Source organism: Enhydra lutris, unplaced genomic scaffold (assembly GCF_002288905.1).
Source record: "Enhydra lutris kenyoni isolate GAN:26980312 unplaced genomic scaffold, ASM228890v2 scaffoldscaffold54, whole genome shotgun sequence".
Taxonomy (NCBI): domain Eukaryota; kingdom Metazoa; phylum Chordata; class Mammalia; order Carnivora; family Mustelidae; genus Enhydra; species Enhydra lutris.
In genome coordinates, this window is record NW_019154138.1 from 12837081 (window position 1) to 12861022 (window position 23942).

The following is a 23942-nucleotide window of genomic DNA, read 5'->3' on the forward strand; positions in this document are numbered from 1 at the left end:
CATTAACGTTTGTAGCATTTTTAAGACCCATTACCTGCTTGTAGAGTAGCCCTGCCTGGCAAAAACTCATCACTTTCTCTGTTAAAGTTTGGCAGACAACAACACACAAAAAAAGCAATTTTACCTGCTATAGTGTCTGTCTGACTGCTTGATAATGTCAATCAATAAGTGAATTCGCTTTCCTATGGTCCCCGGTAAACAAGATGTCTGTTCCATTTCAGATGCAAACAAAAAGAAAGGAGCCGAGATAGGGGTGGCTCAAAATAAAGTGTTCTGGATAATATTTAATGGACATTTTAGGGAAAAGTGGGAGTAAAAATACAGAAAATTATATTCCCTAAAGGAAAGATTGACTGAATTACCCATGGAAATAATGGTTTATTGGCCTAGAAAATTTTTGAACAGAGATAGGAGGTTTGTTTCTTTTTTAATAGGTTGTGATGGAAAGCCATTTGAGTTAAATAAATTTTAAATATTCGTAGAGAAGATATGCTATCTAACTATAATCTTACATACTTAGCTATCATCTATTTATCCTCTTAATATCTAATAAGCTTGTTAGCTAAATATTATTGTATTTATTTGTCTGCATACCTATTATATAAATTATTATTCCTACCTGGTGAATGGGGGACATTATGAAGACAGTTACAACTTTTAATAAATCTTTGGAGTAGTTTAGCAGAATTCCTAAAAGGCTCAAAGAAATATAAGTCATTTTAATGTAACTGTAGAACTAAAGAGCAAAAAGAGTAGTTAAACCTTGCCAAAATGTGCATTGGGTTGGTGTATAAGTAGACACAGTTTGGGTCCTCATATGCTTCTGTTCTGATCCCCAGTCTAGTGTCAGTATAGGTGAAATGTAAACTTGGATTTTAGGTCCAACTGTTATAATAGTGTGTTTTTATTGCAGTCATACATATGCCCAAATCATTCACAATGGTCAGCCAAAATGTCTGGGATCAACATCTCTGTCTGGTTCCTTGACAAATACTCTCCCTTGACTTCTTCCTCACTAAGTTTGTCCCACAAATTTGGGCAGTGTTTTCTTTCTCTAATGATTTCAGGTATTTAAAGCCCCCCCCACACTCCAACAAACAATATAAAAGTTAGATAGAAAAAAAATAGAAGGATAGTTTTGTAATGATCTGACTTTTTTCTACCTTATATATTACAGTTACGATAATAACATATTCTAACAGCTTTTAGAGATTTTTATGTGACTGGCACTTCAAAGCCTTAAGGTCTTGTCAGGAAAACAGATGGAATGCTTAAAACGGTTTATAAAGAAAACATTTCCAAATTAAAGTGATGTAAAGAGTTGAAAGAACTGAGAAGAGATGGCAAGGCACTAAGGGATGACTTGGTGAGAAGTCTTTGATACCCTGAAACCTGAAGAAGCAAAAGAAGGCAGTTTATTGGAGGCCACAGAGAGTTAGAGAGGTAGAAGAGGAGCTCTCATCTCATCAGGGACCTTAGCCTTGGAGGAACTCAGACAGTGCCAGTGGTACACAGTCTGACCTCTTTCCTCCTGTTGTATAATCCCCTGTAAGTGGTCCTCATTGGCTGGACCCAACAAGAAACTGAAGAGCATGGAGGACCCAGACTATGCAGTCTGTAGAGGTCAGCCTGTGGGACAATGGATCAGTGAGGCTAAAGTGTGGAGGAGGAACTGTGAGTACTCAGGGGAAATGGAGAACAACCTGCATGGCACTCTACCTCGGGTCAGTCTCACTGCATCACTAAAAATATTGCATATTTCGGTTGAGGAAATCAAGAGTCAGAGTGGAAGAGTGAGAGCCCAAGTTTAACTTGGGTTCAATTTCAACTCTGTCCACCACCTACAACCACCCACCCCTCCCACAGTTTCTATGAAAAAAAAAAGGAAAGAAAAGAAAAGAAAAGAAGAAAGAAAAGAAAAGATCGGAACAACTTCTATTGAACAAGAACATTCATTAGTAAGTTTTGAAATAAAGAGCTCTGTGGTTCACAAACACTTTGAATTGATTTTCACAGCTATACTATTGTTAGGCCTGAAAAGGAGCTTTATCCCCATTTGTAGACAAGGCGATTAAAGAAGAGTTTGTTTTCAGTCCTATAATAAGTATTAGAATGGGCTCTGGAATCCAGGCTGTCTGAATTTCTATCCAACACCACCATCCCTCTCCCCCATCACCATACCACATTATTCAGTAGGGCTTGTGCATTAAAAAGAGTTTTATAACCATATCATTAATCTCTTATAATTACTGCCGGGCAATGAATTTATATAAAAATAACCTACCCATTCCACATGAGCTGCTTCACAACTATTTGTAAGCTCTGTTTTCATAATGTTTGTGTGTTTTGATTTGTGGATAATCCTTGGCCTACAAAGCAAATATTAATACATTATTAACTGATCCCATAGTACAACTGGTGATGACCTTTTCAGAAACTGAGATAAGCAGATGAGAACAGCCCCATGCAAAATAATAAAGGTCACTCAGATTTTATCATTTAATTTTCATAATGCAGATGTCAAATAAAGCCCACTTAATAACATGTATATATTGGGAAAAAAAGAGATGGCGCCATGAATTATATTAGTTGAACTGCCACGATGAATTTTAGTGAATGTTCTCTACCTTGCACAAACTGTGAGGTTGAGTCCCCATGAAGACAGGGAGTCTAATGAAGAAGATTGGCAGCCAAGTTCTCAGCTTCCATATATGAAATGCCCCTCACTTCACTCTCACCCCCATTACCTATCATTCTCCTTATATCTGACCTAGCTGTACTCTGAGAATGTGAACAGTCCCAACATCTGTTATTTATTAATGTTCATAATAATAATACTAATTAATAACACATTATATTTAGAAACCTAAAATAGTGATGTTTTGTCATTTCTCGTAATTCTGTAGGTTGGCTGACTTCAGCTGGGCCGTTCTGTTTCACTTGCACTCCACCTGGAGTCACTGAGGTGGCTTCCTTCAGCTGTGAACTTGGCCAAGACAGTGAAATCTGAAATGACCTCACTCACATATCTGAGACACTGGTGCTGGCAACCAGGTGGGGAGCTGTGGCTTTTGTCCATGTGACTTCTCTGACTCTCACTCCATATGGCCTCTTCTCATTCAGTAGACTAGCATGGGTTGGATTTTTGTTTTGTTTTGTTTTGTTTTGTTTTTTGTATGGTGGCTGGTTTCCAAGAGAGCAAAATCAGAAGCTCCCCAGCCCATATGGACTAAACCCAGAACTGGCGCAATGTCACATTGGCCATGTTCTATTGGTCAAACAAGTTATAAAGCCAGAAATAGACTCCACGCCTTGAAGAGAGTGGTATGCTCATATATGGATGGGAGGATTATTGGCAGTCTTTTGCAGTATTGTCTCAGATCTTTTAGGATGTTTACTATCAAAAAAAACAAACAAATGGAGAACAGAAAATAACAAGTGTTGGTTAGGACGTGGAGAAATGGGAACCTCTGTGTACTATTAGCAAAAATGTAAAATGGTGCCTATGTCATGGAAAACAGAATGGCAGTTCTTCAAAAAATTAAAAACCTGAGTGGCTTAGTCATTTGGACATCCAGCTCTTGTTTTTGGCTCAGGTCATGATCTCAGGATTGTGCAGTCAAGCCTTGTGTCATTCATAATTTCTAATACACGTACAGTATATTATTAATTTTTAAAGATTTTATTTATTCATTTGAGAGAGAGAGAGAGCATGCGCATTAGTGAAGGGAGGGGTAGAGGAGAGAGCAGAGAAAGAGGGAGAAGCAGACTCTTCGATGGGCAGGGAGCCCAGTGTGGGGCTCCATCCCAAGACCCTGAGATCATGACCTGAGCTGAAGGCAGATGCTTAACCGACTGAACCACTCAGGTGCCCCTCTATACTGTATATTAGTTTCAAACTGAAATGAATATATATTTTCATCAAAATCAAACCAATATAAACCTGTTATGTGAGAACAACTGAGGAGACTAGTGAGAAGGAATTCCAAAGATGAAAAGTAGAATGCAAAAGGAGAATAGGGCTTTATATTCAGGTTACCACAGGACCTTTTTCAACCTGGTAGTTGGTAGTTGGTATCAAAGAGAAATCATGCATCATACTATGCATGTATTTATAATAAAAGCACTCAACATAAATAAGTAAATCCCTATCATTAATAAATGATAATGATCAACATAATCCTAGTAAATCTTTTTATTTCTTAAAGATTTACTTATTAGAGAGAGAGAGAGCCCACAGAGTCGGGGAAGGGACAGAGGGAGAGGGAGAGAGAATCATAAAGCAGACTCGATCATGACCTGAACCAAATGAAAAGCCAGCTAATTGAGCCATCCAGGCATCATCCTAGTAGACCTTAATAATAAAATGAATCAAATAAATTTATCTGATTAATAATGCTGTAATTAAACAGTGGAACCCTCCTTGGAGTGTTGTTATAAAATATATTTTCTTTGAGGAATTTGCCAAACCCTTAGAGATGTGATTTTTCCAGTCTTTCTGGAATATAAGACAGATTTATACATTTGAGTCTATCTTTCTCTTTTTCTTTGGCATGAAGAAGAAAGAAAATTCTTCTGATTGAATAATTATTTACTTTAGATCCTGCACATAAAACACATCTACTCTACGTAGGTTCACATATCTCATTGTATTCAAATCTTCCAAACATTAATTTCTTCATATACAAAGTGGGACTGATAATCTCATAACACCACTTGTTCATCCAAGTTACTGAAAATATATAATTCGAGGATCACCTATATGAGAGGCATTCTTTAGATACCAAATAAAGCAGGTTGAGTCCCTGCTCACATAGCATTTATATTCTATAGGAATTAGCAGATTGTTTTTAAGTTTTTAAATATAGCTTCATAATTCAGTGTTTGATATGAAATAGTAAAAGAGCTTTGTAAGGAATGGAAATCTGCTGACATGATTGTGATTGAGTGGAAAGGGGACTTATCTATTATATACCAAGTGGTCCAAGAAAAAATGCTGCATGGAGGTACTGAGACAGATCTGCATGACAATATGGAACCAGCCAAATAGAGCTAGGAAGAATTCCATTCTAGGTAGAGGGAAGAGCAGGCCTTGAACATGAAGAATTTGATATAAAAATGAATTTTGAATTCCAGTAGGAGTAGGGGAATATATAGAGATGTTGGGAAAAATCTATGCAGAATGCAATACATAGAGTTTTGGGGGTTGGGGGTTGTTTTGTTTTGGTCAAGGTAAGGATCTAAGTATTTTAGTCTAACTGCCATGGGAAGGCACTGAATGATTTTTATAGAATTCAGAGATCTTAAATAATTTGCACTAGTCAGAGTCATTTTTCTCTTTTTCTGATACTTTCCTTATACTTTCTCTGTCCTGGAGAGAGGAGAATGTCTTGAAATCTGTATTTCCTAGTTTCCCTTACTAACTGGTTTCCAATTTGTTTTGTATAGAAGGAAGCACTGGACAATTTGGAAGGTGGGGCACAGTAAAAAGTCAGCATAACCCCACTCCTTCTCTCTATATAGCATAGCATCTTCAGAAATGACTACTTTCAGGGTTTCACTGCCTACTGAAGAACCTCTCCACTCGCATTGTTCCATTGATGTGAAATGGTTTCAGCTCCTCAGGACTCCTAACTCTACCTTTCTTTTTATCTCCCAAGCTATAAAGGTGATAATGGCCTCCTATGGATTCTAATCTCTTGGTTGTCTCATTTATCACTTTTGTCCTATCAGCTTTTCTAATACCTTTGTAATAAATCATGAATATTAAATCCCCTGTGTTCACCTAGCAGGGATTCTCTTCCCTCACTGGTTCATTATTCAAGGTCAAGACAGATAAGCATGTAGAAGATTTAGGATTTATTTCCTGTAGAGTCTAGAGCATACTTCTAGATCCCTTGCTCTTAATTTACTCTTAGTTTAGTGACCACGATATTCACAGGTTGTTTTCTTGATGGTTTCCTCAACAGGATGTTAAGATTTCTAAGAGCCCACCTTTAAATATTTATTCCTGTATTACCAACACCTAACTGTCACTCGATAGTCAGATATTGATGAACTGCTTCTCACTTTTGATATATAAGAATTCCTGGTTATAAGACCACATGCCTCATCTAATCACCCAATTTCTTCTTCTTTTTTTAACTTGTGTTTATTTATTTTAGAGGGCAGGAGGGATAGAGGGAAAGGGAGAGAAAGAACTCAGACTCCCCATTGAGCATGGAGTCCAACAGTGGGTTCCGACTCACAAAACTGAGCTCATGACCTGAACCAAAATCAAGAGTCAAACACTCAACAGATTGAGCCACCCTAATGGAATTAGGACTAATTTCCATTAGCCCTGATAAGACAGTCCTTGCCGAGTGTCTGTTTACGTCAGACACTTGACAGAGAGGCCGTCTTCCTCAACATCAACAGACTGACTATCTGGTGCCCTGCTACTTTGGACAAACTTTCTAGAGACCATAGACATATACAGACTATATATTCTATCTTCAATATATTAAATTCCTTCATTCCCTTATTGTTGGGATTCAGAAACTTGTTGAATCCAAGATAATATTGAATGTTTCTCTAAAATTTAATTTGGACACAGTGTCATATCTTGACATCTTGAAATCATTAAGGTTAACTTGTTAGAAAGAATACCAAAATGGTCAACCATGAAGCTAGATCTGAATGGGCAAAGCAAGACAATACTTTAAAGTGCATGGAGAGTGTTTTAAGCATCTTTGATCATGGTAACAATAATTTAAACATTTGCCACATTCTGGAGAAAATGCATTCATTTTCATTGATTTTTTTTAAAGTGTTATGCATTAAAGAAAATATTAGTACTCATGTATATATTACACTTAAACCACAATATTTTATAAACTTTTCCATCCTATGGGGAAATTACTGAATCAACAAAATGAGAGAATTGCTTAATACATAAGTTATAGATGGCTTAGGGAGACTTATTTCCAACAGATTCAATTCTCATTTTTTGGAAGTTATGAAGTATCAAAGTTATAGATTTATTTTATCCAAACATTGTTCAAGCTCTATAATTATATTATGTGTCAGTATTCTAAAATAATACTTTAGTTGGTGGTTCTATGAATTTTTAAAAGCAACTTTGGTTTTATAAAACAAGCCCAGATGAGGAACTTTCCTTCAAAAACAGAGATGATTCTTTCTTGAATAAAAACCTCAAATGAAAAATAGAGATGAAAAGAGGTAGAGAGAGGAAGGGAGAAAGAAAATATGTGTCTAATTTTTATGGGTGATGTCAATTGTATTTAACTAATGTGTCTATAATTATCAATATACAATGTGACTGATACATTTCAAAAACAAGAAAAATAAATCCACTGGCATATTTTGATAGAGAAGAATTTTAGGATGACAACATTTTCATCATATAGGATTAGCTGTTAGATACTAGGACATGAGAACAGATCAAAGTAATTAGTTACAACTTCTGCATCTGTCTGGTTTTGTTTTTGTTTTCTGTTTCTGCCTCTTCTTCCAACACTTCTGAAATACTTGTTTCACCAAAAAAGCAAAAGTTCATTATTAATTTAGAGAATTATTGCAGTTTCTCCATTCCCCTGGTAGAGCTAAGGTGTTTCCAAATCACAGATCAAGATGCATCCCGTGATTAAATACTAATTTACTTTGACATCTGAAAGTTAACAGAGACTTCAAAATTGTAACTTATCTTCAATAAGATACTGATTGTTACTCCTTAAACATGTTAGTTTCAGAACATTTTCCTTTTAGTTGTGAAATATCAAGTCAATAGGAAGGGCTTATGTTAAAACACTAGCATGGACTCCAAACCTTCTCAAGGAGATGAACACTCAGAGCCATTAAAGACAAAAATGTCCTATCAATTTGAATGACAATAATAGCTTGGCATATCCATTAGTGCATTAATACTACATGAAGCCATTACATTGTTTCCACATGTCTATTAATACCCTGTTTCCACATATCTATTAATATAATTAGTGATAATATGGAAAGCATTCAATATTCTTGAAGACTTAAAAAGGAGAATATTTTAAAAGGATTGTCTTTAAGAATTAACGTAGAAGTTTTTTCTTATTTTTCTTGTCCAATAACAATAAAAAGTACTAGCAGGAAACTACCACCCTGCAGATATAGATTATTTGCACAATCAAGGAAGTATCCTGGAAGTTGAATAAATAGAACATCTTTTCCAAGATTAGGGTTCTAGGGGGAGATCAATGTTTGAGCTGGGTTTGTATGCCATCTTAACAATTTATTTTTACTGTGACCCAGGCTAAGTCACATGAAACACATTGAGTTTTCCTTTCTTCTAAAATGAGGATGATGCCATCTATCTCACAGAATAACTATCACTATTATAAACCCCATTTTAGGGCTTAGCACATTTGGAACACTGGATGTGCTTACTAAATGTCAACTTTTTATAGTATTATTATTATTTTTTAAGGATTTTATTTATTCATTTGACAGATCACAAGTAGGTGGAGAGGCAGGCAGAGAGAGAGGAGGAAGCAGGCTCCCCACTGAGCAGAGAGCCCCATGCGGGACTCGATCCCAGAACCCTGGGGTCATGACCCAAGCCGAAGGCAGAGGGTTTAACCCACTGAGCCACCCAGGTACCCCTATAGTATTATTATCTCTTAAAGTACTCACAATGATATCCAGTGGGATAGAACTATCTACATTTTGTAGGAAAAGTGAATTTGACCCATGTCTACACAGGCAATAAGTGAGTTTGGATTTTAAAGAGAGTCAGTACCTGGGAGTTGGCATATTTTAGCAGGTGCTGAACATAGTACTTAACAGAATGAACACATAGCAACTGCAACAACAGTTAAAAAAAAAGCATCAGTATTTTTTTCTTCAACATGTGTGTTTCACTCATGACTCTTCCCTTTTGGAGCAGTGTGTCAGACTATGTAGGAGGGCAGCCAATAAGACCAGTAAAATAAAGGCATCAAAGGAGCTAGAGCCTGTCCTGCAGCCAGGACACTTATACCATGTGGCTGGGATGCGATAATATTTGGCACTCTCATTTCAGTGTTATCAGGGAGGTCCACGCTGAAGAATCTAGGCTAGACATCAGATCTGGGAGGTGACTCTCTTGCTCTAAATCTGGCTTATGATCATGCATCTCACTAGTGGTTTGCTTTCATAAAGTGGAGAAATGTAGGACTTTCCCCTTTGTGCTTGATTTTGGCTCTTGTTCTTGACTCTGACCCCTACTGTTTATCTCACTTCAGCTCTTGGAATTGTTCCATTCTGATATCTAAGTGTGTTGAGGGGCAAAGGGAGACCTGTCAGAGTCGCTCCAAGATCAAAGGGCATTTCGGCTACTGCTTCTGTAGTATCAGCCCAGAGCAGGTGACTAGTTTTGATTTTTCTAGGTCCTACCCCCGAGCCAGTGCACAGAATTCAGAATTCTGTCTTTATTTTTGTTTGTAACTTGGTCTGATAAATGTCTCATAGTATTACACTCAACCAGGACTTTATTCCCTACACACACACACACACACACACACACACACAAAGCCTAAAGCACATTTATATTTTTTTAGTTCCAAATTTGGAGAAGTTTGTTTTTTTTTTTAAGATTTATATATTTGAGAGAGAGATATAGAGAGAGTAGGTGCACAGTGGGGGAAGGGCAGAGGGAGAGGAGCAAAATCTCTCCTGACACGGAGCCAGATGCCTGGCTTGATACTACAATCCATGAGGTCATGACCTGGGCCTAAACTGAGAATCCGCTGCTTAACCGACTGAACCAACCAGGCACCCTGAAAGCAAACAGTAATTTTAGCTGATAGTGATAATCTACTTTATTAGATATGTTTTTCCTCTTCTTCCAAACTATGAACATGATATGATTTAGCAGGTAGTCTTAACTTAATTCAAGGAATCAATATAGTCAAGGCATCCCCTAAACAAAGTTAAAGTGTGGTAACTGGCCCCTGCAATCTAAAATACCCCCATAAACATACACCGAAATATACATATAAGACATGGGACAGAGCTATGTGATGTAGTTTGATATCACTGTAGTTTCCAGACATTGTTTGTTCCTACTTGCAATTTAAATGTATGGCTAAAAGCTGGTGTTCTCTACTTGGAAAGAGGCTGTCGGGTGTCTTTCTGGCTCAGAGGTGAACACGACCCCCCGATCCTCCCCACACTTCTGCAGAATCCTTACTATTTTATATGCCACCCTCTGGGGTAGCTTGAGAAGAAAGTTCAGAGAAAAGGTCATATGCTGGGCGGACAGCTTGCATCTGTCTAAAAGGCAACTTCATTTGTTTCCACTTTATGCTATTTTATTTGAAAAGGGGTGTTTAAGTGATATTTGCTTGCTTCTTGCTCTACTAGTGAGAAAAATCACATACTGGAGACAAACATGTCAATGCAAGGTCTCAAAGATTTTGAAATAGTTTCAAGTGCGATCTTAAAAAAAAAAAAAAAAAAAAAAAAGTAAGGCATTTTTTTTTTTTCCCTGCTGGGAAGACTTACTTATTGATGAAAGTATTAAATCAGTATTTCAATGAGATTTTTTTCCCTAGAAACTGACAGCAACCCTACATTTCCAGATTAAGCCAACTAATATGATAGGTGGAAAGTAGTTGATGTTTAATATCTAGTAATATTTAATATCGATAGCATTCATCTGTTTCAAAAAGAGTGTTGTTCGTATGTGGTCCAAAAAATGCAAAACCACATGATGGGTTAGCAAAGTCAGCCCAATAGCCTTCTGCTCGAAGAGCATAACAAATTTCTTTTGTGTTGAAGCAGATACGCTGAAATATAAACTCCTATACATCATTGCTGATAATATATATTTATTCAAATTTGACACTTGTGCAATATTGGCCAAACTTGAAGTGCACAGAGCCTTTGTGTTAGTAAAACTACAAGTATAATTTTATTCTACAGATATCTTTGCCCATTTCCAACAGTATGTATAAGAATATTGTGGAATTGTTTATGATTGTTACCTACTGATGAACATTTATAGTATTTTTTTTAAAGATTTTATTTATTATTTATTTGACAGACAGAGATCACAAGCAGGCAGAGAGGCAGGCAGAGAGAGAGGAAGGGAAGCAGACTCCCTGCTGAGCAAAGAGCCCTATGTGGGTCTCGATCCCAGGACCCTGGGATCATGACCTGAGCCGAAGGCAGAGGCTTTAACCCACTGAGCCACCCAGGCGCCCCCATTTATAGTATTTTAAAGTTTTTCACCATCTAAAGAAAATACGGTACTTTATAAAATGATATATAGACTATAAAATGAAGTATATCTATATGTGGTGACAAAGACAATTGCATTTCCGGAAAAACCCATGAAAAAGGAACCATTATAGGGAGAAGTCTAACAGTCCATTGAATTAAATTCTTTGGGTTTAATGTCTGACTCCATGTAGTGAGTAATCTTGTACAAGTTACCCAGTATCTCTGAGCACCAGATTTTTCTCTGTTAATGTAACCTTCATAATGGTCATATTAAGTAGGTTTTATATAAATTAAAATAATTAATTCTGGGGAGTGGGATGGGTTGATAAAAGGATATTTGCTTTTTAATTATATGCTCATTAAAATGTTAAAATTAATTATCACAGAATTATAAGATTTTGCTTAATATTCTTTTTTTAAAATATTTTATTTATTTATTTGACAGAGAGACAGAGATCACAAGTAGGTAGAGAGGCAGGCAGAGAGAGAGGGGGAAGCAGGTTCCCTGCTGAGCAGAGAGCCCGATGCGGGGTTCAATCCCAGGACCCTGACCTGAGCCGAATGACAGAGGCCCAACCCACTGAGCCACCCAGGTGCTCCAAATTTTCTTAATACTCAAAACAAAATTTGCGAAAGAAACTTTCTGCAGCAGACATCAATTATTGTAAAGTCAATGTGATGAATTAATGATTATATTATGAACCATATTCCTAATGGCTTGAAACATTACATAAATTCCATGTTTCAAGGTGTGCAGTTGGTCCTGGAGATACTAAGTATAATGCTCATACCAGATCTTTTTTTTTTTTTTTTTTTTTGAGATTAAGAACTTCTTAATTTTCTGATAACCATACTGGGTCTCCCAACCTATTCAGTGCACGTAGCCAAAGCACTGTGAAAAGTGTTCATGGCTTTCAAAAAATAAATTAAAATTAAAGGTTTCAAATGCTTCCAGGTTAAAAAAGAAAAAGTGAAACTTTTACAAAGGACACTAGGCATTTTTAATTTAATAAGATGACAAACAACATCAGTAAAAATAACGACAGTGCTTATAACTAGGAAACTTCTCAACACATATTAACTGAAATGTCTTATCTCATTTAATCCTGCCTTACTATTTTATATACAAGAAATACATGCTGAGAAGATACTAATCTATACAACTCTAAGTATATATGCATAGGTATTCAATCTAGGGGTTGACTACTTTAAATATTTTTTTAAGTAAGCTTTACATCCAAAGTGGGGCTCAAACATACAACCCCAAGATCAAGAGCCATGTGTTCTACCAACTGAGTTAGTCAAGAGCCCCAAGATTTTACCTACTTGAATCGTCAGTCTGTAGAGGTTTCCCGTGGTTTTCTTACTGTAGTGATTTATTCCCATTAAATGACTCTGAATATTCATTCAGAAAGTTTTTGTTTATCTAAATCCCTATGTTATGACATCTTTCCTAAATAAGTATTCTAACTTTATATCTCAATGTCCTGTAGGCCAAGATAAAACTCATATTCATGTAACTAATAACAACAGTAAATAACTGATCAAACATCAATACCAAACTTCACTTCTTAGAATGTATAAATATAAAAAAATAAAAACAAAGGAAAAAAATAGCCCCTATCCAGTTGGAAGTTTGTAACATTAATTGAAACCCAGTTTTAATTATATTGAAAGGTTTTTATCTTTAAGTGCCTGAAGATGATAAAGCAAATAACAATCAGAAGCCTCAAGGAAAAAGATGTGTCACTTAACCACTGGAGATGAAAGAGGGTAAAATTTGCATAGATATGGACATTCATTGTCTAAGATCTACATCTTTCACAGGCAATTAAACTTATAAATTATAAGAAAAATCAGGGGCTCCTGGGTGACTTAGTCAAGCATCTGCCTTTGGCCCAGGTCATGATCCCAAAGTCCTGGCATTGGGCCCCCATGTTGGGCTCCCTGCTCAGCGAGGAGTCTGCTTCCCCTTTCTCTTCCCTTCCCCCCTCCACCTGTGCTTGCACCCACTCTCTCTGTTTCTCAAATAAATTTTAAAAAAAGAAAAAGAAATTAGCAGAGGGGTGCCTGAGTGTCTCAATCATTAAGCAACCAACTTGCGATTTGGGCTTAGGTCCTGATCTCAGGGTTATGGGATTAAGCCCTGAGTCTGATTCCAAGCTCAGCAGGGAATCTGCTTGAGATTCTCTCCCTCTCCCTCTGACCCTTCCCTCCCTGCTTGTGCTCTCTCTCAATCCCTAAAATAAATAAATCTTTTTTAAAAGAATAAGAAATATCAGCAGAACCATGTCTTTGCTTTTAGAAGGTGAATGGCTAAATGACGATCTCATGTTTTTTATTATTCATTCATCCATCTCTTCATTTACTCATCCACTCATTCATTCATTCATTCATTCAGGACTCATTTATTCATTAAGTGTTTATTTAATATTCATTTGGTACCTGGAACTATACTAATTGCTTCAGGGAAAAAAAGGGGGGGGAGTCAAACAGACCCATTAACACTTAGACATTGCACTGTGATCTCCCCAAGAAGGACTTTTGGCTTTTGTATTAGGATGGATATGTTTGGGTCTGTCAGTCATGGTCATGACATGAAAAGGTGGCGCCCTCCCAACTGGGTAGCTTGAGGAGAAGGCTAAAACAGGCTATTTCGGAAGAATACCAGAAGCATTCAGAAGAAGAAATAATAGATGCTACAATACTATAGGGCTTGTACAGTGGGGAGATATACTTCTAGGCATAAGAGAGTCAGGATACGGAGTCAATATCTGAGTGCTGAGAGAAACTGATGAGAGAGGGTCACCTAGGGAGCTATGGCCATGAGATAACCAGACCAAGGGCACACCACGGACAGGGCACTGTGGACTACCTGTCTTAACTCCACTGTCCTATTACCCTACGGTTTCCTTCCCATATCTCTCACTGGTCTAACTCAACCATGACCTAGAGCATGGAGAACCCATTGAGACGCTGCAAAAGGAAAGTCTTTTGGGGCACAGATTAAGATAAAGATGAGAGAGAGAGAGAGAGAGAGAGAGAGAGGCTGGAGGACCCAGTGGAAGAGATCACACTGAGCAAAACATTTAAATACCAAGAAATTAGGGGTGCCTGGGTGGCTCAGTTGGTTGAACATCTCGCTCTTGGTTTCAGCTCAAGTCATGATCTCAGGATCTGAGCTCAAAACCCGCACCAGCCTCCACTCTCAGCTCAGCTCAGAGTCTGCTTGGGATTCTCTCTCTCCGTCTCTGTCTCCCTCTCCCTTCCCCAGTGCATGCTCAGACTCTCGCTCACTCACTCTCAAATAAATAAACAAAATCTTTAAAAGTAATAAATACCAAGAACTTGTTCCTCACCTATGTGTAGGCACACAGCATTTTTCCCTCCCCCACCATCTCTGGCCAACCTTCAGGGATGCATATAATAAGCTAGACTAATAAAGGTGAAGAAAAGGTGTTGTGCTCATCCCTGAATTGCATTATTAGTGACTTTTTTTTTTTTTTTGCATGACTATAGTCATAATCCCTGATTAGAGCTTCCATATTTGTTTTGTTAAAGTTTTGACAAACATCTAATCAATTCCACTCACCCATTCAGAGGGGTGCCTAATGGAACAAAGCTGAATAGAGAAAGGAGGAGAAACAGTAGGACTGGGAGACTGGAGGGATTAGTTTTCTTTGATCCAAGGAAACAAATGTCATTTTGTCTCAGTGGATTAATAATGAAGACCAGTGTGAGTGATCTGAAATCTAAGTAAAAGGACACATGTCTTTTGAGATTATGAGGATCCGTTGAATATTACAATGGCAATTTTTGTCCTTCTTTCCCTCATACAACTTATCTTGACCAAATGTTAAAATGTAGCATACTATATCCTTCTTTACTCTGATGTTTGTGCGTGAGTGTGTGCATACACTTGTGCACAAATGTGATTACTGAAATTAAGATTCTGACTCCCACCAGTAAAAGTGTAATGGTGATGCTACATTTAAAATAGCTGACATTATATTAAAACAACCAAGTCAGAAGTTAATTTTAAAACATGAAGTAAGGGATGCCTGGGTGGCTCAGTGGGTTAAAGCCTCTACCATCGGCTCAGGTCATGGTCCCAGGGTCCTAGGATCAAGCCCCCGCATCAGGCTCTCTGTTCAGCAGGGAGCCTGCTTCCTCCTCTCTCTCTGCCTGCCTCTCTGCCTACCTGTGATCTCTGTCTGTCAAATAAATAAATCAAATCTTAAAAAAAAAAAAAAAAAAACATGAAGTGAGCCAAGATGTGTAAAGTCTTTGTTGAGGACTGATATAACGGCTATTTATCAAATATTAGATTTATAGCAGGGAGAAAAAAAAAGGAACTGCATTTTCTCAGCTTCCTCATCTAAACACATCTGATGGTGCTTCATTTATTTTAAAGCATTTTGAGCCCTAAAGTCACAAATTAGTAACAGATGTCAGAACTACATGGTGTCTCTCACAGATATACTTGTGAGACCAGAAAGCGTGCTCATTTTGTATAAAGGCAACAATACTACTTCAAGGAAGGGGCACTTATGTGTGGAAACCAAGTACTCTGAGGCTATTCTGGTTAGCTTTTTGGGAGGGAGGAGGGACTTTTGCATAGCCTGTGTAAAACACTTGAATAATGATGGAGCTCAGTATAGATATGTGAAATGTCATTCAGATATTGCCTTTGTATTGAGACAGATATGAATGCACACTCCAGCTTTATCAATCATGGTGTGTAACCTTGGGCAAGTCAATTAACATTTGTGAGTCTGCTTCCTAATCTATAACGTGTTTTTTCTCACCATTGTGTATGAATTTTGAGAGGTTTAGGAATATTCTGTTTGGTTTTGTGCTCAGTAGTTTACATAGGTAATCATGGAATCACCCTCTTCCTCTCCATTGTAATAATTAGTATATATTGAAATTAATATTTGTTACACACCAAGCACAGCACTAAATTTGTTGGGCTTCATTCAGTTACTTAACCTTCATATAGTTTTCTTTCCTATAACATGCCTCCATGTGAGGACTATATTAGATCATGCATGTGGCTAAAGCTAAAATTTGAAGTAAGGTCTATCTGAGTGACTTACAGTGTTAGTAACTGCTTGATGGTCCAAGTAACTTGTCCCACCTGACAAAGTATGCTTGATTCGTCTTCTTGATGAAACCAGCACAGACCCCGGTCCCTACTAGAACTGTAATATTGCCAGCAGTTCTAATAACTGACATTTATAGCCTTCTCAGCTTCCGGGGGGACATGGACTATGTCAAGAATCCTACCTTCTCATTTTCTCTCTGATGACTTCTACTTCATTAAGACAGCATTCCCCTCACTGCACATGCTTTATCACAACTTTATTAACATATGTACTAAGAACACCAGTTGGTGAAAGCATCCTACACTAATCACAATGATCTTCCTAATGGCTATCCATTCATGCTGATTACCCTGAATCTCAACCCTAGGGGTCAGCATGAAGGGCCAGGTGAATCCTGCACATGTGGGGGAGGGGCGTGTCTTATGGAGCGGAAACTATAGTATAGGTAGCATAGGGAATCCTAATTTTTTTGAAAATATATAACCTTTAAGGTCTACAATGTAATGATTTGATACACTTATGTATTACACAATGATAACCACAGTAGGATTAGTTAACACCTCCATCCATTCACATAATTACTCTTTCTTTTTTATGGTGAGGACATTTAAGATCTACTCTTTTAGCAACACTCAAATGCATAATACAGTATGGTGGATATAAATATTGATGTTGAAATTGATATGCATAGAAGCACATCTTATTTATCCAATCATTCACCTATACATGGGCAGGTGGGTCGCTTATCTTAGCTATTGTGACTAATGCCGCAGTGATGATGGGAGTGCAGATATCTCTTCGATGTCCTGATTTTATTTCCTTTGGATATATACCCAGAAGCAGGATTGCTGAATCATGTGGTAGTTCTAGTTTTAATTTTTTGAGGAACCTCTCTACTGTTTTCTGTCATGGTTGCACCAGTTTGCATTCCCACCAGCAGTGCACAAGAGTCTCCTTCTCTTTCTATCCTCACCAGTACTTGTTATCTCTTGTCTCTGGCAGCATCCCACACTGCCGCAGAGGCAGGGGTGTATACTTTCATGCTCTCACACCCTCACTTACCCCTGGGGGAAGAAACTTCGGGCTGAAGAAGGTCTTCTTGGCAGTGTGCTATGCCTCTTTGGGCAAGAGGTCACATGAGCAAAGTCAAATTGTTCCTTTTACCCTCTTCACTGTATTCAACTTGTTTGTGTTTGTGTGTTTGTTTGTTTGTGTGTTTGTTTCTCTCTCTCTTTCTAATAGTGTGCTGGAATTTCTCCACTGTGCTCCTGGACTTCCACAAAGGCCTTCTCGTCTGTGGGTAACAGTCTAAGACAGCACTCTCCAGGGATTCCCAGAGTGCTACAGTCAGAGGCTGGAGCTGATGTACAGGCCACTGCAGAGTCTACAGCCAGGACTGAGTTCCATCTGCCTGTTACCCGTTGTACAGGTAAGTGAGGCTCCTCCTGGATCCCATTGCTCTCACAAAGACACTTTTGTCTGTGGGTAAATGCTAAGTTGTTGTTGCTGAGTGGGGAATATAAGTGAAGGTTGTCTTTTCTGGCCATCTTGCTGATGTCACTCCTCAGAAAGAAAATAGTTGTATTGTTGACAAGCATGCAACCAGAATGTGATATACATCACAGGCAACATGCTAAGAGATTGCCTAGGCAGATAGAAGTCTCACCCCTTTCCTATAGCCAAGAAGATACAATATAGCCATTGTGTATGTGTTCTTAAGATAAGCCATACCTAGTCCTCAAGTATGAAGACTTGACAGCACTATTACACATGCTTCATACTAAATTCACTTGGTAATTGGGATGACCATCTCTGTTAATTAATTAGCTTTAACTAAAGGAAAAATAAATTCTTCACATGTTTATGATAAGAGCTATTTTTACATTGGTATGAAGGAGAACACCCAAGTTAGGGTCCTTACCCCACCACGGAAACTGGGAGATAAGGATGCTTTCTATCTTCCTTGATGATTACATTTCGAAGAAATTGTTCCCAGGTTCTTAAGGGACAGTCCTGAGTTATAAAGCTAGCAAGAGACATATTTAGCTTTTTGAAAGATCTATATGCATTTCAAAAAGATGGAGAAAGATCTTACAATGACATATATTTTAAAGTAATTGCTCTAAGGTAAAAGGAGGGCTTTACCTCCCTTATTTTCAACCAGGAGAATTAAGTCTTTTATTTGTAATTTACATTTGTCCTTGTAATACACACACACACTCATGGATATTCACACACACATGCACATGCATACACATACACACACATGCATCCATGCATCCATGTATATAATTATAAATTTTATTCTGAGCCATTTGAAGGTAAATGGCAGATACCTATCTATAATATATTAATGAATTTGCTTAATCCTAGAATATACAAAATGTAGTGTCAGAATTGTTAACCTATATTACTGTAAAATAAAACACCTCTTAACTAGAGTTCAATATTTATTTACAGTTCTTTAAATATTATGTTCAAAATTATTTTCTGTTTCCCATTTTGGTGAGATTGTGTTATTCATTTGAAATAAGGTTTGATTCATTTGTTTTTGTGATTTTGGGGTTTGTACCCAGTCTTGTTAATTTTTTAGAAACTCATCATTCTAGAATGTACAACACATAGACATGGTTCCAGAAGTCAGAACTGTACTGAAGGTATAGTCAGAGAAGTGTCCTCATCCCTCTTCACATTTCTTTTGTCATTTTTCACTTTGTTCTCACCCACTCCCTGTAGATAAACTATCTCACTAGTCTGGATTTTTTTCTTCATTTTTTAAAAATAAATAGACACTTTTCAATTTTCCTATTTCTTCTTGTTCTTACAAAAAGATAGCATGATAAAGATACTAATATATTTTGTTTTTGCACTTAAGAATATATCCTAGAAATCTCTTTTTATTTATTCATAGAATTTCATTTTTTGTATGTAGCTACATAGTAGTCCATTGTGTGGATGTAACAGAATTTTGTCAGCTCCTCATTGTAAGGACATATAGGAGATTATAAGCAGTTGTGAACAATGCTACGATGAATTTCTTTATGCCTATGTGTCTCTGTATTGTTGAGTACAATTTTAGGGTAAATTTCCTCTCCTTTTATAGCAAATGTAAGCAAGCCTGTTAACAGAAGCAGCCCAGGTGCAGTGTAGGACCTCACAGTGCTGTGCACTCTGTTTTCTCATTTTCAGAATTTACAACTACATAATCAATCCTGAGAAGTTGTCTGGGTGCAAGAACCATGAGAACTGGGGCCTTGCAATTTTGACATACTCAGAAAGATGTATAGGAGTGTAAGAGGTCCACTGTGAATTGTCTCCCGTATCATCTTATGTAAATACTCCATAGCACCTCTTGAGACTTGATTAGGTTCTTCTTCTCTGTTCTACTTCTTCCATCAAAGCACTTGATATTTTGCATTATAATCATTGAATTTCTTGCCAATCTCTCCTTCCTTGAGAAAAGTGAGTACATCTTATTGAACTCCTATCAAATGCCTGGAGCTGTTTTAGATGCTTAGTGATACAGGGATGAATAAATACAGGTAAATGAACATATGGAAAAGATTAAAAGTTGAGGAGTATGGCTAGCCTGTACCTTATTCATCTGGGTTTTACTATTTCTCATCCCAGACACTTCATATACAGTGGTGCTTGTTAAAATGCAAATTATTTCCCCCTACTCCCCCAGGAATTTAGAGACAGAGGACTATAATCTCCTTGTTACCTCTCATTCCAAGAGAATCTGAAGCAGGCAGTCCAGAAATCTTATGTAGAGACTGATTTTCACCTAAGTAATTGGGCTTTCTATGCCTTAAACTACATATAACAATAAGAAATATATAAAATATCTTGAGGGTGGAAACAAGACTTTCTGATGCTCCTCTTTTGGAAGGTGCATTGATACTGATATTACAGGTATCATTGATATGATCGTTACTTCATGAAAGAATAGGCCAAGCGATTTTCCATTTGTGGCATTAGAAAAAGACACACATGCTAGGTTCCGACTATGTAAGGATATAAATTGTGTAACGTTTATTTTTAGGGTCAGTTAAACCTTAAGCAAAATGTGGGTTACTGAATTTCATTCTGAGCCATTTGAAGGTAAACAGCAGATTCACCTTCAATGAGAGAGTCTGCTGTGGAAATGACCTTTGTCAAAGAAAGGACCTTTTATAATACCCTTGGTGCTTCCCGTGGAAAGTCGCAATAGAAGATGTTTACCCATGTTCCCTTAGCTTAGGGAACTACCTCTTGCCCACCTGACATGTTTTTTGTAGACTGCCAATCACAGTGGCTGCAGGTATAATGAAGGGACTTGACATAGCATACAGGGTATCCTTGTGTCCACAGCTACCAGTCTGAGCATGGTAGACATGACCAGAGCAGTGCTCTTCAGATTCATTTCAAAGTATAGTAAGTCTAGTAAATCCGGGAAGGGAAGTTCCAAAAACCACTTAAACCTAGGTCTACTTTTGGACATCTTCCAAAGTGCATGAGTAAGGTCTTCTCAAGAATGAAATCTGCACAGAAGACAGCAGCACCAAGAAATGCAGGAGATACAGAGCTCAGCAAAAATGTTTGGAGTGCCTGAATCCAGCAGAGCCACAAGTGACTATCCCTTAACTGTTGAGTTATATAAGCCAATAAATCTCTCACCATCTTTTCCTTTCTATTTTATTTTTATAATCTTTCTTAAATTAGTAGACTTTTTGAATTCATTAGAGAGGGACATCTTATTTAAACTGCCTTAAGCAACATGACTAAAAATAAACATCTAGGATTCCCTTTGCTAGTTATACCATTTCTCTAGAACTGTGACCTCATCTCTTAGATTTTATACTAAGACTTTTGTGGGCAAAAAAACACACCAAAAAAAGTATATATGGAGGTGAGGCTAAAGAAATAAAATAGATGCAATGTTAGATAGTATTTGGGTCATGAAAGAAGAGACAAAAGGACAAAGTAATCATGAGAATAATGGTCAGGGGGACAGAGTATGTTGGTTTTAATTCTAGCTCTTCATTTAATTTTTTATGGCATTTGTGGAAATAAGGTTTATTTACTCAAATAAGTAGAAGGTCAACCAACCATTGATTCCAGATCAAGTTCCTAAATTTCAAAATTTTTTTAAAAAGAAGTCTACAGAGATAACAATGAGGCTCTTTACCCTATTTTCTAAAAAATAGATTTTAGAAATATATTAAGAATCATAGATAAAACTGGGGAAATCCCTGCCTGGGCCAAAGCATCCTCATATTTTTGCTAATATGGGTGTTCTTATTTGAACTAAGCCTGATAACTTTGGCTTCCTCATGTAAATAAGAAAGGTTATGATCTCTGGGTTGTATATGTTTTTGATTAATAATAAATAGCTAGTCAATTATTATTTAATAAACTCTGTGGGTTTGGAAGACCATGGCCAGATGGTCCTGTGGTTCCTGACCTTTATTTCCCCAACAAGGACCCTTTTATTATTTTCTGCTCTCTTTTGAAATATTTCAAAATAACCTGAGGAAAATTTTGTGCTTTGGTGACTTATGGATTGGAGTCTTGCTTCTATACCTAGAAATAACCAGTTTACTGTTCCTTTGAACCTTAGTCTCATCACCTTTAAAATGGGATTGCTGGTAACAATAGCACAGAACTACCATAAAGTATAAATGAGATTTTTGTTGGGCCCGTTGTTGATGTTTCGTAAATGTTAGTTCTCCTTCTAGCTCCAAAATTTTTTGATATCTCATTTCTGTGTTGACCCTAGTACATTAACAAGTCTTGCAGGAACACAGGCATCAACAGGATTAAAAAGAGAGTGCTTTTTTGAAAATGGGTGAGTAGAAATAGTAATGGAACAATAGGAATTTGAAATGTATCGTACAAGACTATATGGCCAAGACACGTTGTTCACGTAATGAGTACATATACTGAAAGAGAATGTCATGGATTAAGTAGTACAAATACCCAACTGTCACAGAGTATCTAGCATGAGAACTTTAATTAAACCTCCCTTAATGAAGTGTTAACATTTAAAATTCAAGAAAGCAAAGATTATCTGGCCCAGGGAAGACCTTTAGTAGGTATATATAGCAGATCTGATACGCAACAAGGTACAGGAAAATATGCCATGAGTTTCTTTCTATAAGGCCACCTGTATCAAAGAGAGACTTTTTCAAAAAGGGGACTAAGGATGTTTCTGAAAAAGAGATCAGACTAAGGCTTTTTCTGAGACCTAAACGAGATGAAAAATAGATTATTGCAACTTTAAACCTGCTAACTTACCTTCAGAAATGTCAGAGTCTTTGTGTGTTTCACAAATTATCCATAAAATTTGAAAGCCTTTGCAGACAACTTTGGAAATCACTTAAACTTCCAGAAGATAAACACCTTTGGAAGGTTAACATGTAAGTACCTAGATGCTCCAAGTGGACTCCGGTTTTCCAAACGTGAATTCTTTTCCAAGGCTGTCATGGAAACCCTATTACCGATCCTTTCAGAATCAGAGGAAATCTAGGGACACTCTCCCAAGAATAATTTATATCATTTATATTTAGACACATACACAGATTTGTTCAGGGTCATCGGAGACACCTGGAAGTTCGCAGTGTCCCTTAGATGAATAGCCTCTGGTTTATATATCCTCTGATCATTTTGGCAATTGTATCAATCCGTCGGTAAAGTTTATATCAGTAATCGAACACCACAACCCCAGAGAGGATTTCCGGGAGAAGTGGGCACAAGCAAGCTGAAGGATCCTATATTCAGTTTTGTCACGTACCCAAACAAGGCCATCCCCAAAGCAAGCAAGGCCCCGAGCACCGGACTTGATGTGTGTTCTGGCCCTGGTTCATGACACTATTTGTCACTGTCAGCCTGGTGGCTCCGAGGCTCTGGAGGGGATTTAGAAAATTTCAAAAGGTCCTCTAAAGTATGGAGGCCCCTGAGGCACAAAGCCCCCAATACAGGCCCCACCTGCCAGGTTCAAGGAAACTCTCTGTCCAAGAATTGATGAGTCTCTAAGAGAGACAGACACTACATAATTTACTGGAATATTGACATGTTGTATAGAACTTCAGTTTCACAGAAGCAGAGAATAGAATGGGGTTTGTGGGGGGCTCTGGGGAGGGGGACCTGGGGTGATGTAGGTCAAAGGGTTCAAGTCTTCAGTTATAAAATGAGTACGTTCTTAGGTTCTAATCCACAGTACAGTGACTGTAGCTCATCACAGAGTGCTACATACGTAGAAATTGCTGAAAGCAGATCTGGAGCATTCTTACCACACACACAGAAGAGTTAACTGTGTGAGCTAATGGACATGTAAATTATCTTGATCTTGGTCATTGTTTTACAATATATGTATATCAAATCATCACACTGTATACTTCAAATATATATAATTGTATCTATTGGTTATTTCTCAATAAAGTTTTAAAAACTGTTAAAACAAAAACTTTACTGAGAAAAAAAAATCCTTGCTCTATTGTGCTGGCAATAGTGAAAGGAAAAGGTCTGGGTTTTATTATTATTATTATTTTTTTTTAAGATTTTATTTATTTATTTGCCAGAGATCACAAGTAGGCAGAGAGGCAGGCA